The sequence below is a fragment of the Oncorhynchus masou genome, chromosome 17 (genome assembly GCF_036934945.1).
Source record: "Oncorhynchus masou masou isolate Uvic2021 chromosome 17, UVic_Omas_1.1, whole genome shotgun sequence".
NCBI lineage: Eukaryota > Metazoa > Chordata > Actinopteri > Salmoniformes > Salmonidae > Oncorhynchus > Oncorhynchus masou.
The window spans coordinates 29,651,669-29,672,144 of NC_088228.1; the positions used below are offsets into that span (position 1 = coordinate 29,651,669).

At 44.2% G+C, this 20,476-nt stretch overlaps 1 long non-coding RNA gene across 1 annotated transcript; it reads right to left on the reverse strand.

Moving 5' to 3' along the window:
* Positions 1 to 9,615: 9,615 nt before the first annotated feature.
* Positions 9,616 to 10,128, reverse strand: LOC135558818 (uncharacterized). The gene is made up of 2 exons (XR_010458397.1): positions 10,043 to 10,128; positions 9,616 to 9,943 (listed from the first exon to the last, which is right to left on the reverse strand). It is a non-coding gene; the product is annotated as an uncharacterized LOC135558818 (long non-coding RNA).
* Between the last annotated feature and the right edge of the window lie 10,348 nt (positions 10,129 to 20,476).

Genomic DNA, 20,476 nt, shown 5'->3' on the forward strand with positions numbered 1-20,476 from the left:
TCCTCCCTATATGCTGTCTCGTCGTTGTCGGTGATCAGGCCTACCACTGTTGTGTCATCGGCAAACTTAATGATGGTGTTGGAGTCATGCCTGGTCATGCAGTCATTAGTGAACAGGGAGTACAGGAGGGGACTGAGCACGCACCCCTGAGGGGCCCACGTGTTGAGGATCAGCATGGCAGATGTGTTGTAACCTACCCTTACCACCTGGGGGCGGCCCGTCAGGAAGTCCAGGATCCAGTTTCAGAGGGAGGTGGTTAATCCCAGGGTCCTTACCTTAGTGATGAGACTGTTTGATGGTTCGTCAGAGGGCATAGCGGGAGTTCTTATAAGCTTCCGGGTTAGAGTCCCGCTCCTTGAAAGCGGCAGTTCTACCCTTTAGCTCAGTGCGGATGTTGCCTGTAATCCATGGCTTCTGGTTGGGGTATGTATGTATAGTCACTGTGGGGACGACGTCATCGATGCATTTTTTGATGAAGCCAGTCACCGATGTGGTGTACATACTCCTCAATGCCATCAGAAGAATCCCGTAACATATTCCAGTCTGTGCTAGCAAAACAGTCCTGTAGCTTAGCATCTGTTTCATCTGACCACTTTTTTTATTGCCCGAGTCACTGGTGCTTCCTGCTTTCATTTTTGCTTGTAACCAGGAAACAGGAGGATAGAATTATGGTCAGATTTTCCAAATGGAGGGCGAGGGAGAGCTTTGTACGCGCCTCTGTGTGTGGAGTAAAGGTGGTCTTGAGTTTTTTTTCCTCTGGTCGCACATTTAGTAGGCTGATAGATATTAGGTAAAACGGATTTAAGTTTGCCTGCTTTAAAGTCCGCGGCCACTAAGAGTGTTGCTTCTGGATGAGCGTTTTCCTGTTTACTTATGGCCATATCCAACTCATTGAGGGCGGTCTTAGTGCCAGCATCGGTTTGTGGTGGTAAATAGACAGCTACGAAGAATATAGATGAACACTCTCTTGGTAGATAGTGTGGTCTATAGCTGATCATGAGATACTATACATCAGGTGAGCAAAACTTTGAGACTTCCTTAGATATCACGCACCAGCTGTTATAGGCCGCTACCCCTTGTCTTACCAGAGGCTGCTGTTCTATCCTGCCGATTAATAAATTATGTGTGTAAGCCATTATGGGATTGCGCATGCGCAGTGTGTAAGAGTGAAAGCAAGCAATTACACTGGAGAGCTGTTGAAATCCATCGTTGGTCCAACCTTACTTTATTTTTTATCCTACTCTTGTACCCGAGTAGGATCATCATCTGCAGTGCATAAGAGTTTGTTTTGTAACATGTATGCCAGATGGTCATGTTAGCCTGTTGATACTTTCAGATTGACATGAGGATGTTAGCTTCTTCCTAGCTGAATACCAGTGCTCTCAGAACCACTTTGTGGAGTTGATAACATTATTTGAAGCGTGAGTAATTATCAGAATGACGTTCGATTTCATGTAAAGATTCAGGGTGTTGTATTTTGTTTCATTTTTTAATTTTAATTTATATAGTGACATACTTTTGTATACTGTATATAGTGTATATAATTTCCCCCAGTGCTATATGGGTGTGGTGAGGATCTACTGTTCCATGTGGGGTTTGGGTATCAAGTGGACAATGTGTTTGTAAGTACTCATATTGTTTTATTACTAAATGTATTTTTGTTTTTCATGCAAGATGTCATTTTGTTTCTGGACATCTTGTCCTCAGACATTTGTAAAATGTTAGAAAGTCTATTCTAGTCTATTCTAACTGTGAACATTGTGGTCTGTGTATTTTCTTGTGTTTTTTATAGAAAGCAGAGCCATTACCATTTATGCATTTCTCTTTGTACTTATTGTACTCAGATTGTTTTTATGCACTTTACTAACACATTTACTTCACTTGATGGTGATTTAGACTGAACTTTACTTTATGGTGACCACCTTGCAGTGATTTCCGTCCTACATTGTCCTATTTTAAATGCACGCTTCGACAGAATAAACAACCCCAAATGAGTCTGTGTCCTGTGCTAGGTTTACTTTTGCCGGCTACATTTATGCCACTGACTGACCTTTCTGGACGGCTGCTTCCACAGTGAAATAGTATACATTTTTCTCCCAAAAGTTCACCTCCTCTTCTTCTCTGTTTGTAGAGCTTCCTCTGCATCCTGGCGATCAGCTTCTAGATGTTCAATCAGATACACCAACTTTGTGGTTTCCTTACACAGCGGAGACAACAGGCCACCTTCTGTATGAATGAAGAAAGATGTTTGTACAGTATACGTATACCAGTAGCCTTATCTATTGACAAATATTGGTCATTATCAGTTAAACTAAGCTAAACGAAAATACACTACGAGTGGACTCATTGTATAGAAAGCATCTGCAAACAACAGGGGCTGTACTGCATATGGACGATTCAGAACAATGTGCACGGTATAGATGCCATTACACTGGACATTTTTGTTACTAGAAATATTCCATTGTGTTCATGGACATCATATGACACGAGGCTGTGTACTGTATCCCTCTCATTTGAGAAAAATAATTCACTTCTTTCGGTTCTTGCACTTAGCCCAATGTCTTCAATGTATAACTCAGTAGACATAATTGAAGACTCGGATTCACTGGAATGAAATCTGAAAAAGACGGAACACATTTCTTCACATACCTGAAGAAATAGGCGCATTAAAGGGATAGTTCACGCAAATTACAAAATTACATAGTGGTTTCCTTACCCTGTAAGCAGTATATGGACAAGGTAAGAGGGCTATCCTATCCGTGCTTGATTTAGTTTCCCTGGCAAAGATTCCAAATGCTAACGTTTAGCATTTGTGGCACAAATCCCATTCAACAAACAAATTAGCATTTGTTGGCAGCATGTTTAAATCATCTATAAATGGGTTGACAGCATTACGAAAACGATGCGCACACTTCAATGAGGCAGAAGTCTTTATGATCTTGTGATTCTGGATGGCCAGGTAGCGAGCAACAATGACAAGAAACTGCCATGTGGGGAAACGTAGGTGGCTCGTTTCAGCTCATTTTCACTTGTTCTTCAAACCATGTCTTGTTTTCAGGTGTTTTGACTGACATCACGTCTATGCTAAAATGGCTACAATTCACTAGCTCGCTAATCAACAACTGTAACAATGTATTGGAGAGACAACAATTGATCGTTGTGCAAATGTATTTGTTTTCAATAAACATAGGAGACGAAATAAAGTTTACATGTTGTCAACAATCTAAGCCAACCACATCTGTTTTGCCGCATAGCTGCGTACACATAGGTTTTGTTGATAAACAACTAACCCGTCTATAAGTGACTGTGTTGAGCTTCACAATACATTTTAGATACTTTCAAATGATTTGAACATTATGTGCAAAAAATGCTAATTTTATTTTATTTTATTTCACCTTTATTTAACCAGGTAGTCCAGTTGAGAACAAGTTCTCATTTACAACTGCGACCTGGCCAAGATAAAGCAAAGCAGTGAGACAAAAACAACAACACAGAGTTACACAACATCAAATGTTCAGTCAATAATACAAAAGAAAATATAAATAGAAAAATTGATGTACAGTGTGCAAATGTAGAAGTGTAGGGAGGTAGGCAATAAATAAAATAATTACCATTTAGCATTAATACTGGAATGATAGATGTGCAGATGATGTGCAAGTAGAGATACTGGGGTGCAAAAGAGCAAGAGGGGAAGTAGTAATATGGGGATGAGGTAGTTGGGTGTGCTATTTACAGATTGGCTGTGTACAGGTACAGTGATTGGTAAGCTTCTCTGACAGTTGATGCTTAAAGTTAGAAAGGGAGATATAAGACTCCAGCTTCAGTGATTGTTGCAATTCGTTCCAGTCATTGGCAGCAGAGAACTGGAAGGAAAAGCTGCCAAAGTAAGTGTTGGCTTTGGGGATGACCAGTGCAATATACCTGCTGGAGCGTGTGCTACAGGTGGGTGTTGCTATGGTGACCAGTGAGCTGAGATAAGGCGGGGCTTTACCTAGCAAAAACTTATAGATAACCTGGAGCCAGTGGGTTTGGCGAAGGATATGTAGTGAAGGCCAGCAAACGAGCGCATACAGGTCGCAGTGGTGGATAGTATATGGGTCTTTGATGATAAAACGGATGGCACTGTGATAGACTACATCCAGTTTGCTGAGTAGAGTGTTGGGGGCTATTTTGTAAATTACATTGCCGAAGTCAAGGATCGGTAGGATAGTCAGTTTTACAAGGGTATGTTTGGCGGCATGAGTGAAGGTGTCACGCCTTGGTCTTAGTATTTTGTGTTTTCGTTAATTAGTGGGTCAGGCCAGGGTGTGACATGGGTTTATGTTGTTGTATTTCATAGTGGGGTTTTTGTAGTATTTGGGATTGCGGCTAAGTAGGGGTATTGTATAGGCTTGGCTGCCTGAGGCGGTTCTCAATCAGAGTCAGGTGATTCTCGTTGTCTCTGATTGGGAACCGTATTTAGGTAGCCAGGGTTTCACTTTGTATTTCGTGGGTGATTGTTCCTGTCTCTGTGTTAGTGTTCACCAGACAGGCTGTATAGGTTTTTTCACGTTCCGTTTGTTGTTTTTGTATTTATAAGTTATTTCGTGTATCGTCATTTGTTCCATTAAAAACATGAGTAACCAACACGCTGCATTTCGGTCCGACTCTCTTTCGACAAACGAAGAACGCCGTTACAGAAGGAGGCTTAAGGAGGCTTTGTTGCGAAATAGAAAGCCGATTCTAGATATAATTTTGGATTGGAGATGCTTAATGTCAGTATGGAAGGAGAGTTTACAGTCTAACCAGACACCTAGGTATTTGTAGTTGTCCACATATTCTAGGTCAGAACCGTCCAGAGTAGTGATGTTCGTCAGGCGGGAGGGTGCGGCAGAAATCGGTTGAAGAGCATGCACTTAGTTTAACTGGTATTTAAAAGCAGTTGGAGGCTACGGAAGGAGTGTTGTTTGGCGTTGAAGCTCGTTTGGAGATTTGTTAGCACAGTGTCCAAAGAAGGGCCAGATGTATACAGAATAGTGTCATCTGCGTAGATGTGGATCAGAGAATCACCAGCAGCAAGAGCAATCATTGATATTTACAGAGAAAGAGTCGGCCCGAAAATTGAACCCTGTGGCACCCCCATAGAGACTGCCAGAGGTCCAGACAACAGGCCCTCCGATTTGACACACTGAACTCTATCAGAGAAGTAGTTGGTGAACCAGGCAAGGTAGTCATTTGAGAAGCCAAGGCTATTGAGTCTGCCGATAAGAATGCAGTGATTGACAGAGTCGAAAGCCTTGGCCAGGTCGATGAGGACGGCTGCACAGTACTGTCTTTTATCGATGGCGGTTATGATATCGTTTAGGACCTTGAGCGTGGCTTGACCAGCTCGGAAACCAGATTGCATAGGGGAGAAGGTACGGTGGGAATCAAAATGGTCAGTGATCTCTTTATTAACTTGGCTTTCGAAGATTTTAGAAAGCCAGGGTAGAATAGATATAGGTCTGTAGCAGTTTGGGTCTAGAATGTCTCCCCTTTGAATAGGGGGATGACCGCGGCAGCTTTCCAATCTCTGGGGATCTCCGACGATACAAAAGCAAGGTTGAATAGGCTAGTAATAGGGGTTACAATAATTTCTGCAGATAATTTTAGAAAGAGAGATTGTCTAGCCCGAATGATTTGTAGGGATCCAGATTTTGCAGTTATTTCAGAACATCAGCTGTCTGGATTTGGGTGAAGGAGAAGCAGAGGGGTTTAGACAAGTTGCTGCAGGGGGTGCTGAGATGTTGGCCAGGGTAGGGGTAGCCAGGTGGAAAGCATGGCCAGTTATTGAAAAATACTTATTGAAATTATTGATTATCGTAAATTTAACGGTGGTGACAGTGTTCCCTATCCTCAGTGCAGTGGCCAGCTGGGAGGAGGTGCTCTTATTCTCCATGGACTTTACAGTGTCCCAAACCTTTTGGAATTAGTGCTACAGGAAGCAAATGTATGTTTGAAAAAGCTAGCCTAAGCTTTCCTAATATCAATCTCATGACTTGGGATTTGGGATTTGTGCCACAACTGCTAAAATATGAGCATTTGGAAACATTACCAGGGAAGCTAAACCAAAGGACAGATTGGTGTCATATCTTGTACATAGACTGCTAACAGGGTACGGAAACCAATATGGGTGAACTATCCCTTTAATTGCTGTAAATGTAAAGCTTTGGATGAAGACTAACATTGGATAAACACGACACTACTTACCTAAAAGTTTTGCTATTTTTCTGTTTTTCATGAGACATCTGATGCTGAACATTTCCTGACTGATAGAGGGGACAGGACAAATTACAGAAATGCATCCAACCTTACAGTATTTCTAGATAGATTGGATAATTTGTTAATATCACTGATATTTGCCCCATAGTTCTCTCTCTCTTGCATGATCACACTATGACATCAGCATCTTACCTGTTGACACCAGTTCTCCAGTTGCCTCTTCAGCTCCTGAATATGGCAAACAGCTTTGTTGGCACACAGTGAGGGGGTGTTAACCAGGGCACAACTGCGACGTCTGCTGGGGCACACTGCTTGAAGATCTGCCTGATCTTAAAAGATATCAGAAATTACGAGCCGTAAATCAAATTGAAGAGTTATGCCCCAAATCATGTTTCCTTTTGGTTAGCATGATGAAAAGCCAAAAACACATAACTGATTTCCATAAATACTATACATACAAATAACAGTATGACTGTAATACATAAGGAATGAACATGAAATGTCTATCCCCTAAAATTAGACACAAAGGTACCTATGGTATATCGGACATGTAATCCACTATGTATGAAAGAGATTTAGTATTATGAAAACCAGTGTTTGACTTGGGCAGGAGCTTGTTGTGATGCACCGCAGAATATTAGCTCAGAAGTATTGTGGAGTTCCTGCACCTAATTATGAACAATACAGGCATCCAAAATTAGTACAGGCACCTATTTCAGTCCAAGTCATGCACTTATTATGACAATAACATAATGAGCTTATGTCCTTCCAGTATCACCCATAACTGTTCATAACCAATCGCCGTATTGTAAGCATCAGTAAACAGGCCAGGGAAGCTTAATTTGAGCCTCATGTGGCAATATAGACTTGGTGGTTTAAGGGCGCCATCTGGCTGCAGTATAGTTCCTGGCCTAAATACAGAATGTTGAAACAGATATCCTACCCAGTCTAACATGCACTTTAGGCCGGTGCTTTCAAGGTACAACATACTTGCAAGTGGAGTGCTCATAGGAAACGTTATTAAGCAAGTGAGTGACTCACCTTTTGTCATGGTCTGTAATTTGATACAGTACATTACACCGGTGGTGTTGTGCCAACCTGTCTCATTGTCTGGGAGCAAGTCAACGTGTGATGACAGAGTATAACCATAGTAGAAAAATGCGAACAACTATCTCTGTTCTGTTTCAACTGCTTTTCAAGTGTTCGGGTATGTGTGCGTGGGGAGGGGTATTTCGTGCAAAATATAATTAAAACCTAGTAATCTCGGCCCCCCTTCCCTGGATGGAAATTAAGTGGTTCCATTTAAGGCAGTAGCAGTATGCAATCGCCACAATCCTGTGCAAAAACAAATTGTTAGTTAGATCATTGTTAGTGAAATGAAATCTATTATTTGGTACCTACTACATCTTGCCACTGTGTAAACTAATGGCAAAATGTAATCTTAGCTGGCTAGGTGTGTGTCATGTGGCATGAAGGGAGGTAAAAGCGTGATTAATTTAGCTTGGACTGAAGAGAGTTGAGTTGGCTATAAATTTACTTGTTCCCAGAATGGATATATCCTCGTTTTTTTTTGTTATTTTTTTTTACATGTCAACGTCCTGATTCAGGCGCTACTGTAGCACCCACAGCTACTTTTACCGTCAACAACATATCCTGCGAAATGTTCAAAAATGTATTTTCTGACTATCTAGCTAGCGGCTACATAAAATACAATAATGCCCTATAAGATTAAATTCCGCCTTGAACGGTTGCGTAAACTACCGTGTCACGTTGTTGCTAAGCAACACGCAGGTTCTCAACGGGGCTGCATCCAAGAGTAGTAGCAGCGGAGGTTTGTTCACTTTACAAAATGCCAAATGTTGCAGTTGTTCTCAACTGCTCGAGGCCCTTCGCATGGTACATGCATAGCTCATCATCTGACATGTTAAATTGGGGGACGTGATGCATTGTATTAATTCAGAGGTTTTACACCAAGGTTAGACACGTGTCTATACATTTTGAGACACTATCAACATTTAAAGCAGGGGTGTCAAACTCGACGCTTTATCGACGTCCAAGTCATCGGGGTCCTGGGAACAGATGTTTGGGGTTGATGCCTTGCTCAAGCGCGGAATTGCAGATTTTTCCACCAGCTACTTTTCGCGCTTAACCGCTAGGTTACCTGGTTGAATATTAAGTTTCTGGAAGTTTTACAGTGAAATTGTTTGGTTATGAGTCAAAGGGATAACAGATACATATGATTATATTGGGGTAATGCTTGTAGAAATATGAGTCACGAAGCAAGTTTTGATAGCATATTAATTAAATGAAAGAGACTCATCCTGATTGTCACGTTTTGTGCTAAAGCTGCAATTACACATTAATTAATGTAATACTGATGATCTGTTATTGATCATTAATTGATTAAATACTAACACCTTAATTTCAGTTATATCAAGGGTTGGGGTTAATTCAACTAATTCAATTCTAGTTCAATTCCCTCTGTGAATTCCTTGTAATTCAATTCAAATTCCAGGTCAGCCTTTGAATTCAGAGATAATTCAATACCTCTCAATTCCAAGGTAACTACATTTCAATAATTCAATTCACAATTAAATATTATCCCAAACAATTCCACAAATTAAATTACCTCAGGCTTTCAGGCTGATCATGTCACTTTTCAGACAGCCTTACTATAATGGAAATGTAAATTATTTTAAACAAATCCTTCAGTTAAATGTTTGATACAAAGTGCATTAATTCCTTTAACTGGGAAATTTACAAATATTGACTTGAAATCTAATTCCAAAAATCAAATGTTTTTATAATTCCAATTCCATCAGTGCAAATAGTGTAAATCCAATTCCATAACTTTAAGATTGTTGGAATTACAATTAAATTCAGTGTAAATTCTCCACTTTATGAGTGAATTCAAGAATTGAATTGGAATTTCAAATTAAATTGCTTTTGACCCCAACCCTGCTTATGTCCTTATGGCAATCAACTCCACTTGAAAGTCCAATGTGTGCTACAAGTTAAAGAGCAGATATAGGCCTACTATTGGTAGATTTACAAGGATAGGCCTGGGTCATAAAGACCTCAACTGGATACTGGTATGGAAGCAACACAGGATTATCACAACATTTATAGATTTTATTACAACTTGAATTTGTACAGTTCTACAAAGGCAAATATTAAGTGTAATTACAGCAAACTGATTTTCAGTGCAACACAGCAAACAACACAATATTCAATCAATATGAAAGATCTTAACAGACTAAAGTGTTACGATCATAAAACTGGCCACGCTCTCTTAATAGACAAAATCACAGTATAAAACACAAGGACTCATTTCTGTCATCATGACGTTGTTACAACACAGAGGCGGATGCAAGATGCAAGCAACGATGGTTTTAATGAATGTAGTTCACAGCAGCAACATGACAGACAGACTGTACTCAGAAGGAATCCGACCCAGGAACTCGGGCGCATCTTCCGATCATAACGTGCTGAGAAAACCAGGGGAGTGTGTCCGGATGAGTAGGAAGGAGCACAGCAGATAATCCACACAAGAGAAGAGCACGGACACACGACACAACCTCAGAGAAGAAACAACGAACTGACAACAAGAAACACTGGTAACAGAACATATAAAGGGAAGATAAGTGGTTCCAGCTGGCGCAGACAATCAGGCCGAGATTGGGAAACCACGCCCACACAAACACTGGAGAGAGAGAGAGAGAGAGAGAGACGGAGGCAGTGGATTCATGAACCGTGACAATACCCCCTAGGAACGCCTCTTGGCGTTCCCAGGCGAATTTACCTGTCGATTGAAATCATCGATAAGGGAGTGATCCAGAATGTCCCTAGCAGGTACCCAACTTCTCTCCTCCGGGCCGTAACCCTCCCAGTCCACCAGGTACTGGAATCCGCGTCCCCTCCTTCTAGAGTCCAAAATACGATTGACAGAAAAGGTGGTTTCCCCATCAACAAGTCGTGGCGGCGGGGGAACCGGGACCGGCGGGTTAATGCGTGCCTGAAACACAGGTTTTATTTTAGACACATGAAAGGTAGGATGAATTCTCCTATACGCCGGAGGAAGCTTGAGCCGGACCGCCACCGGACTAATGATCCTGGTGACTCTGAACGGGCCGATAAATTTGGGGGCAAGCTTGTTCGAAACGGATCGGAGTGGAATGTTCTTAGTAGAAAGCCACACTCTTTGGCCAACGACGTGTACCGGAGGCTTCGACCGGTGGCGATCGGCCTTAGCCTTGGTGCGCGCCCCCACCCGGAGAAGAGTCTCACGGGCTCTGCTCCATGCGTGACGGCACCTCTGGATGAAAGCGTGAGCGGAGGGAACAGTGACCTCGGACTCCGTACTGGGAAAGATAGGTGGCTGGTAACCTAAACTACACTCAAACGGAGAGAGACCCGTGGCTGCCACTGGCAACGAATTGTGAGCGTACTCAACCATAGAGAGTTGTTGACTCCAGGAAGAGGGATTCTTAGAAACCAAACATCGCAACACTCTCTCCAAATCTTGGTTGGCCCTCTCCGTTTGACCGTTGCTCTGGGGATGAAACCCTGAAGACAGGCTGACACTCGCTCCCAGTAACCTACAAAACTCTTGCCAAAACTTGGACACAAATTGGGGCCCCGGTCAGAAACTACGTCCATCGGCAGGCCATGTAAGCGAAAGACGTGATCCACGACAGTTACCGCTGTCTCCTTGGCAGATGGTAATTTAGGCAAGGGAATAAAATGAGCCGCCTTCGAGAACCGGTCCACCACGGTCAAAACAACCGTCTTGCCCTGGGAGGGCGGGAGGCCGGTAACAAAATCTAGCGCGATGTGGGACCAGGGTCTCGAAGGGACCGACAGCGGTTGGAGTAACCCATCTGGGGGTCGATTAGAAGTCTTCCCAGTGGCACAAACCGAGCAGGCCAAGACAAAACTGTGAATGTCACGAGCCATCAGTGGCCACCAAAAGCGTTGCTTAACCAAAAAGCTAGTGCGGCTGACTCCTGGATGACACGCTACGTTGGAGCAGTGCCCCCACCGAATAACATCGGACCGACACCCCTCCGGCACAAACAACCGATTAGGCGGGCAACCGGGCGGAGGCGTGACCCCCTCTAAGGCCGTTTTGACCCTCGATTCAACCTCCCATGTGAGTGTGGAGACCACTAGGGTCCCGGGTAGGATGCACTCGGGAGTGGATGGGCGTTCGGAATGGTCAAAAATGCGAGAAAGGGAATCGGGTTTGACATTCTTGGAACCCGGGCGATACGAGAGAGAGAAGTCAAAACGTCCGAAAAAGAGTGCCCACCGCGCCTGCCTGGAGTTGAGTCGCTTGGCGGTTCTGATATACTCCAAATTCTTGTGATCGGTCCAAACTATAAAAGGTACCCCCGAACCCTCTAACCAATGGCGCCACTCCTCCAGTGCTAACTTCACTGCCAACAACTCTCTGTTGCCAATGTCGTAGTTGCGTTCCGCAGGTGATAACCGATGGGAAAGGAACGCGCAAGGGTGCATCTTGTCGTCAGAAGAGGAACGTTGGGAAAGTACTGCACCTACCCCCACCTCTGAAGCGTCCACCTCCACCACGAACTGACGCGAGGGATCGGGAGCTATGAGGATAGGAGCCGAAACAAAGCGGCTCTTGAGTTTGGCGAATGCAGCCTCGGCTGTATCGGACCACCTGAACGTCACTCTGGGAGAGGTTAAGGCGGTAAGAGGAGCGACTATCTGGCTAAAGTTGCGAACGAAACGCCGGTAGAAATTGGCGAATCCCAGAAACCTCTGTAGGGCCTTACGGGAATCTGGGCTTGGCCAATCCACCACAGCCTTAACCTTGTCGGGATCCATGCGAATACCCTCAGTCGAGACGATGTAACCTAGGAATGGAACGGATTGTGCATGAAAAATGCATTTCTCCGCCTTGACAAAAAGTCCATTCTCCAACAACCTCTGAAGCACTCGTCTGACGTGTTGAGCGTGTTCCTGGAGAGAAGAAGAAAAAATCAGTATGTCATCCAGGTAAACATATATGAACTGATCAATCATATCTCTCAGCACGTCATTGACGAGTGCCTGGAAAACCGCTGGGGAGTTGGATAGCCCAAAAGGCATGACCAAATATTCGAAGTGCCCTCTGGGGGTGTTAAACGCGGTCTTCCATTCGTCCCCCTCCCTTATGCGAACCAAATGATATGCATTACGTAAATCCAACTTAGTGAACACGGATGCTCCCTGTAACCTTTCAAAGGCGGAGGACATCAACGGTAAGGGATAGGTATTCTTCACTGTGATGTTATTCAACCCACGGTAATCAATGCAAGGACGCAGAGATCCGTCCTTCTTCCCCACAAAGAAGAACCCCGCCCCCGCTGGAGAAGAGGAAGGACGAATGAATTTAGATGCCAGAGAACCAGAGATGTATCTCTCCATAGCCTCCCTCTCAGGAACAGAAAGTGAATATAACTTGCCTTTAGGCGGAGACTCACCTGGCAATAATTCTATTGCACAGTCATAGGGACGATGCGGAGGAAGGGAAGCAGCACGGGACTTACTGAACACCTCCTTCAGGTCGAGGTATTCAACGGGCACGTTAGACAAATCCACTGCCTCCTCTAGAAACACAGAATCAGACACAGACGAACAAGCAGACACTAAACAGGACTCAAGACACTTGTTACTCCACATGGATATAGAGTTATGACCCCAGTCAACTCTGGGGTTGTGTTGGGTGAGCCAAGGGTGGCCGAGAACTAATGGTGCAAGGGGTGAGTCCATGAGTAGGAATGATAGTGTCTCAGTGTGATTGCCAGAAGTGATGAGTGTGATAGGTTCAGTGGTGTGAGAAATGTTGGGGAGTTCTTGACCATTGAGAGCGTTGACGGATATCTTGTGCGTGAGTGAGGTGATAGGGATCTGGAGTTTGTGAGCGAGCTTGAAGTCCATGAAATTACCCTCTGCTCCTGAGTCCAGTAAGGCTTGGGTGTCGTGCGTGTGGGTGGCCCATCTTAGTCTTACCGGGAGGAGAGTAGATGATGAGGTCTTCTCTGTGGTGACACCACCCGATAGTAGCCTCATGTTTACTACCGGGCCTGATCTTTTACCGGGCAGGAGTGGATAAAGTGGCCCGCTCTACCACAGTAGAGACAGAGTCCTTGGGATCTCCGCCTCTCCCTCTCTTCCCGGGAGAGGCGAGCTCTCCCCAGCTGCATGGGTTCGTGAGCGGAAGCTGAACTGGCCGTGTTCCCGACGCTGGCATGCCAGCCCTCCGTGTCGTTATACGGTCTGTTAGGGCATGCTCGGCGGCCAATACGACTCAGACGAGCGTCGACCCTCAGGGCTAGTTCCACTAGTCCATTTAAACTCCTGGGAAGGTCCAGAACATAAATCTCCTTCTGGATCCGGTCCTCCAGCCCATGCAGGAACATGTCCCACTGCGCCTCCTCGTTCCACTGACACTCAGCGGCCAGAGTGCGGAATTGGATGGAGTATTCCGATACTGAATGGTCTCCTTGGCGAAGGTCAGCGAGTAGTCTGGCCGTCTCCCTACCCGCCACGGCCCGATCGAAGACCCTTCTCATCTCCTCGGAGAGGGTCTGGAAAGAGGTGCAGCATGGGTCCTGGTTCGCCCACACCGCCGTTCCCCAGAGAGACGCTTTGCCTGATAGCAGTGTGAGTACGAATGCTACCTTAGACTGTTCACGGTTGAAGGTCCGTGGCTGCAACGAGAAATGCATGGAACATCTCGTAAGAAAGGCTCTGCAATAGTCAGGATCACCTGAATAACCCTCTGGTGTCGGTAGCCGTGGCTCTAGCTGGGAATCCGGCTCCGGCGGGGCGGGTTGAACTGCCGGTGTAGGTGGCGCAGCGGAACCCCTCAGATGTTGCAATTGTTGGGTCAGCTGGGATACCTGCGTCGAAAGGGCTTGTACTGCCCGACCTGTGCTGGAGATGTTCTCCTCTTGTTGATCCATTCTCGTGATACTGCGGGAAAGGAATTCGGTCAGACTCGTTGAACTCGCTGCATCCATGGTCTGGTCAGATCGTTCTGTTACAACACAGAGGCGGATGCAAGATGCAAGCAACGATGGTTTTAATGAATGTAGTTCACAGCAGCAACATGACAGACAGACTGTACTCAGAGGGAATCCGACCCAGGAACTCGGGCGCATCTTCCGATCATAACGTGCTGAGAAAACCAGGGGAGTGTGTCCGGATGAGTAGGAAGGAGCACAGCAGATAATCCACACAAGAGAAGAGCACGGACACACGACACAACCTCAGAGAAGAAACAACGAACTGACAACAAGAAACACTGGTAACAGAACATATAAAGGGAAGATAAGTGGTTCCAGCTGGCGCAGACAATCAGGCCGAGATTGGGAAACCACGCCCACACAAACACTGGAGAGAGAGAGAGAGAGAGAGACGGAGGCAGTGGATTCATGAACCGTGACAGACGTGCTTTGAGAGGTTAGTTATGGATCATATCACATCCACCTTCTTCTGCCTTCAACACAATCCAGCCTTACATTCTGACTCATTCAAGACTTCTCCTTAGATGGTTGTTGGACTTCCTGAGCCAGCGATCACAGCGGGTCAAAGTCGGTCCCCAGGTGGCAGACATGCACACCACCAACTCAGGCTCTCCTCTGGGATGTGTTTTGTCCCCACTTCTGTACATCTTGTACAATAATAGTTGTACTAGTTCCCATCCTGACAGACACCTTGTTAAGTTCGCTGATGACACTGCCTTGATCAGCATGTTGCGTGATGACGAGGAACAACGTGGCCTGGTCCTAAATTACTTTGTAGAGTGATGTGACGAATCACACTTGGTCCTCAATACCAACAAGACCAAAGAGATAGACTTCAGGAAGCGTACAACACCTACCTCTGCAACATCTATCAGAGGTCAGAACATGGAGATTGTAGAGGAATACAAATATCTGGGTGTCCCCTTGGACAATAAGCTTCAGTGGAGTAAATGTACAGATCTGATCTACAAAAGGAGTCAACAGAGACTGTACTTTCTCAAAAAGCTAGAGTCTTTTAATGTTGACTGTACTATACTGACTCTGTTTTACAAATCTTTCATTGAGAGTATTTTAACTTTTTGTAATGTTTGTTGGTTTGGCAATGCCACTGTCAGCCAGAGAAATATGCTTAGAAGGATTATCACCACAGCAAGCAATGTACTTGGGGTCAAACAGACAGGCCTGGATGAGATCTTTAAGTTCAGGGCCCTCCGCAAGGCTCACAAAATCATTTTAGACCCAAGCCACCCCCTGTACCCAGACTGTGTACTACTCCCCTCTGTGAGCAGGTATAGGGCAACCGTCTGCAGGAAAAACAGAACGAGACAATCATTTGTGCCAGGTGTGATATCCCTCCTAAATAGCTCGGACTAATATTCCTACCGTCCCAGTAAGGACAGCAGGCTCGTCTCTTTTTATTGGTATGTAACTGTTATGAAAGTTTCATTGTCAATTTGTTTTGTATTTAAACGCCACTTTAAATGTGTACATGACACTGCAACAAAATTTCCCCATGGGGACAATAAAGTCAGTAAGTAAGTACCTGACACCCTAGACCCACTACAATTTGGGTAACACTTTACTTGACACCCAGCATCATAACACTTTATGACACGGCCATAACCATTACATAATATGTCATAACAGCTGACATAACTTGTCATAACCTGTCATTATATGGTCATAACACTGTCATAACCCATATATTTACACCTGTTGTGATATATATTGTGTTATTTTATGGCTGGTTATGACACCTACATAAGAGTGTCAAAACCCACATTTATTTAAATGTTTTTTCTCTGCCAAGAAGTTTCCTTTTTTTTCCCATCATAATTTAAATAACATGTAGAAAATACCCTTTATGACACTGTCAAGAATCATTTTGACCATCATAATCTGGTAAGTCAGATAGGGCTATCACATACAAGCCCTTATGTCAGTCATCAGTCAAAAAGAAGGTGTCTTGTCCTGCTCCTGAAATCTGCTCCTGCATTCATCCCAGTCATCAGCAACAAAGCATTGGGGTAGGTGTCAGTCTGACATCAATGTGTGCACTATTACAATGATCATTTAGTATGGTCAATTTCAGATAATTGTATATAACATAAACATACGGTTGACAAGCAGGCTATGGTGTAATGGAATGTGTTGCCTTGTGTGGTAGGTTTTGACACTCTTATGTAGGTGTCATAACCAGCCATAAAATAACTACCGCGGTAGGTTTTGTGGGTTTTAACACTCTTATGTAGGTGTCATAACCAGCCATAAAATAACACAATATACGTCACAACAGGTCTAAATATATGTGGCATGACAAAGTTATGACAGGTTATGACAAGCTATGTCAGCTGTTATGACATATTATGATATCGTTATGACCGTGTCATAATGTGTTATGCTGGGTGTCAAGTAAAGTGTTACCATAATTTGCATACCACCCCAAAAGATCCATAGATTACGCAATCATCATTGCACTGCACACTGCCCTATCCCATTCTGGTCATCCTTCATAGCCTGGTTCCTCTCTAGGTTTCTTCCTAGGTTCTGGCCTTTCTAGGGAGTTTTTCATAGCCATGGTGCTTCTACACCTGCATTGCTTGCTGTTTAGGGTTTTAGGCTGGGTTTCTGTACAGTACTTTGAGATATCAGCTGATGTAAGAAGGGCTTAATACATACATTTGATTTGATTTGATCTGGACAAGAGGATTACCAATGTAAGAATGCTGTTTATCGACTCAGCCATCAACACCATAGTGCCCTCCAAGCTCATCACTAAGCTCGGGGCCCTGGGTCTGAACCTTGCCTTGTGCAACTGGGTCCTGGACTTCCTGACGGGCAGACCCCAGGTGGTGAATGTACGCAACAGCACTTCTGCCATGCTAATCCTCAACATGGGGGCCCCACAAGGATGCATCTTCACCTCCCTCCTGTACTCACTTTACACCCATCTCCAACTCAATCATCAAGTTTGCTGACAACACAACAGTGGTAGGCCTGATTAGCAACAACGACAAGTCAGTCTACAGGGAGCAGTTGTGGTCCCTGGCGGAGTGGTAACAGGAAATAACCTCTCCCTCAACGTCATCAAAACAAAGGGGCTGATAGTGGACTTCAGGGGTTTAGGTCAGCCCAATGCATCACGGGGGGGGGGCATACTGCCTGCCCTCAGGACATCAACAGCACCCAGTGTCACTGGAAGGCCAAGAAGATCATCAAGAACCTCAGCCAACTGTGCCATGGCCTGTTCACCCCGCTATCATCTAGAAGGCAGAGACAGTACAGGTGCAGGGGGAGGGTGGCACATACTTTTTTTTGTCACTCGGGGGGGTTTAATTCCGATTTTTCAGGGGGTGCTGCAGCACCTTCAGTACAGCTATGGGCTCATCCTATATTTTATTCATTTCACCTATATTTAACCAGGTAGGCTAGTTGAGAACAAGTTCTCATTTGCAACTGCGACCTGGCCAAGATAAAGCGTAGCAATTCGACACATACAACAACATAGAGTTACACATGGAATAAACAAAACATACAGTCAATAAACAGTAGAACAAAAGAAAACAAAAAGTCTATATACAGTGAGTGCAAATGAGTTAAGTTAGGGAAATAAATAGGCCATGGTGGCGAAGTAATTACAATATAACAATTAAACAGTGGAATGGTAGATCGGCAGAAGATGAATGTGCAGGTAGAGATACTGGGGTGCAAAGGAGCAAAATAAATAAATAAATACCAGTATGGTGATGAGGTAGGTAGATAGATGGGCTGTTTGCAGATAGGCAAAGTACAGGTGCAGTGATCTGTAAAAATGCTCTGACAGCTGGTGCTTAAAGCAAGTGAGGGAGATGTGAGTCTCCAGCTTCAGAGATTTTTGCAATTCGTTCCAGTCATGGGCAGCAGAGAACTGGAAGGAAAGATGACCAAAGGAAGAATTGACTTTGGGGGTGACCAGTGAGATATACCTGCTGGAGCGCGTGCTACGGGTGGGTGCTGCTAAGGTGACCAGTGAGCTGAGGTAAGGCGGGGCTTTACCTAGCAGAGACTTATATATCTACTGCTGTATGTAACGGATATGAAACGGCTAGCTTAGTTAGCAGTTCGAGCTAAATAGCGGTTCAATCGGTGACGTCACCTGCTCTGAGACCTTGAAGTAGTAGTTCACCTTGCTCTGCAAGGGCCGTAGCTTTTGTGGAGCGATGGGTAACGATGCTTCGTGGGTGACTGTTGTTGATTTGTGCAGAGGGTCCCTGGTTTGCGCCCGGGTATGGGCGAGTGGACGGTTTAAAGTTATACTGTTACATGTACACACCTTTCCTATTCATATACTGTTCATACTGTCAATGTTTATATTCCGGACTCTGATATTGCTCAATATGATATTTCTTTATTTTGGGATTTGTGTGTATTGTTGGAGCTAGAAACATAAAGCATTCCACTGCACCTGCGATAACATCTGCAAAATATGTGTATGCGACCAATCAAATTTGATTTGATTTGAAGAACTACATCTGCTGGCTGTCTCAAAGTCCACTCCAAACACCCACCAACTAAGTTGTACTGAGAATACCTCCAATTACTACTTTATAAGCACACAGAAACTGGAAAAGGATTATTCAATGTGACTGAAGGGCTGCATTTACACAGGCAGACTAATTATTATATAATTGTTTTGCCAATAATTGGTCTTTTGACCAATAAGTGTAGATATTTTGCGAATAATTAGGCAACAAAAAAAAATCAGGGGTGCGTTCAGTTTGATTAATCACTTGCTACGTTGCATGACGGTTTTACTGAGACACATTTTACAAAAACGTTCTTCAACGTTCTTGAACAGACTTTGAGGTACGTTTTCTCCGTTTTGTGGGTGTGGTGGGGTGTGGCTTGAAGCAATGAGTGATGGTATTTAGAGGGCAGCAGAGCGTTCCCAACCCACCACCCAACCCCTTTCTGTTCTGAACGCAGTGATCTCGAGTCCGGCGCCCGTGTAGATGTGTTTTGCACTGGCTGAAAGTCGAAAGCCCCACTGCAAAATCGGTTCAAAACAGAAGTAATTAAGCACGTGTAGTAATGAGTAGGATTCTGTGTTTCCACATGCAAAAGTGATTGCTTTTGATGGAAACGCTTTATCTGCCTTCCTAATGGAAACTATTTTGAAAAGTCAAACATTTATTTTTTGGAAAAGATGATGCCCCATGTTGCGTTGTTGGCAATTTGACGAAGCTGCATAGATTACGTTAGATTTGAGAAAGGCGCTCCTCTCTCCCTGCTTTCGCCCGATGATGTGACAAGCCATAGCGTGACAAGGTAGCGTAAACTATATTTGTATCTTTATTTAACTAGGCAAGTCAGTTAAGAACAAATTCTTATTCTTGTTTACAATGACAGGCTACACCGGGCCAAACCCAGACAACGCTGGGCCAATTGTGCGCCGCCCTTTGGGACGCCCAATCACGTCCAGTTGTGATTCAGCTTGGATTCAAACCAGTGTGTCTGTAGTGACACATCTAGGAGGCCCCATCATTATCTTTGGTAGATTATATTAAATGATATATGTTATTAGTTATTACAACAAGACAGTTAACCCACTGTTTCCCGTAATTGTAAGTAAGAATTTGTTCTTAACTGACTTGTCTAGTTAAATAAAGGTTACTTTTAAAAATAAAATTACATTATATAGACATGGGCCCACTGTAACCAAGTCCTGTAAGGAAGTGCTATTTTGTTGTCCTCTGCATCCTTTCGACCTGTGTGAGGTAGCCTGTGCAGCCTAGTAGGGGCTATGGATCTCGACTATTGTCTGCGTTTAATGTGCCCAGCCTCGAACAATCCAGATGTTTCACCGGATGCACAAATCTGAAGCATCCGGTTGGCGTTTCCACTCTTTAGCAAATGTGGTGGTTAGAGGGAGCCCAGTGGCCTGCAGTGGGAGAAAATAGAGAGAGATTGATATGGGCGACCGGTTCGTACGTAAAAGCATTCTCTATTCCGGCTGCAAATACATCGATTTCCTCCTTAACTTGCTTTAATGGTGTGCCGCGTGATTGTTTTTTAATGTGCGTACTGTATTAATAAAACATAATTTTCCACCACCATTTTGAGATTTTTGGACAACTTCAGAATGTTTCATACCGCGTTCAGCCAATCCGTTTGCAGCAGTCGGTTGTTTACCCTTAGTTGAGGTGGCCAACATCATG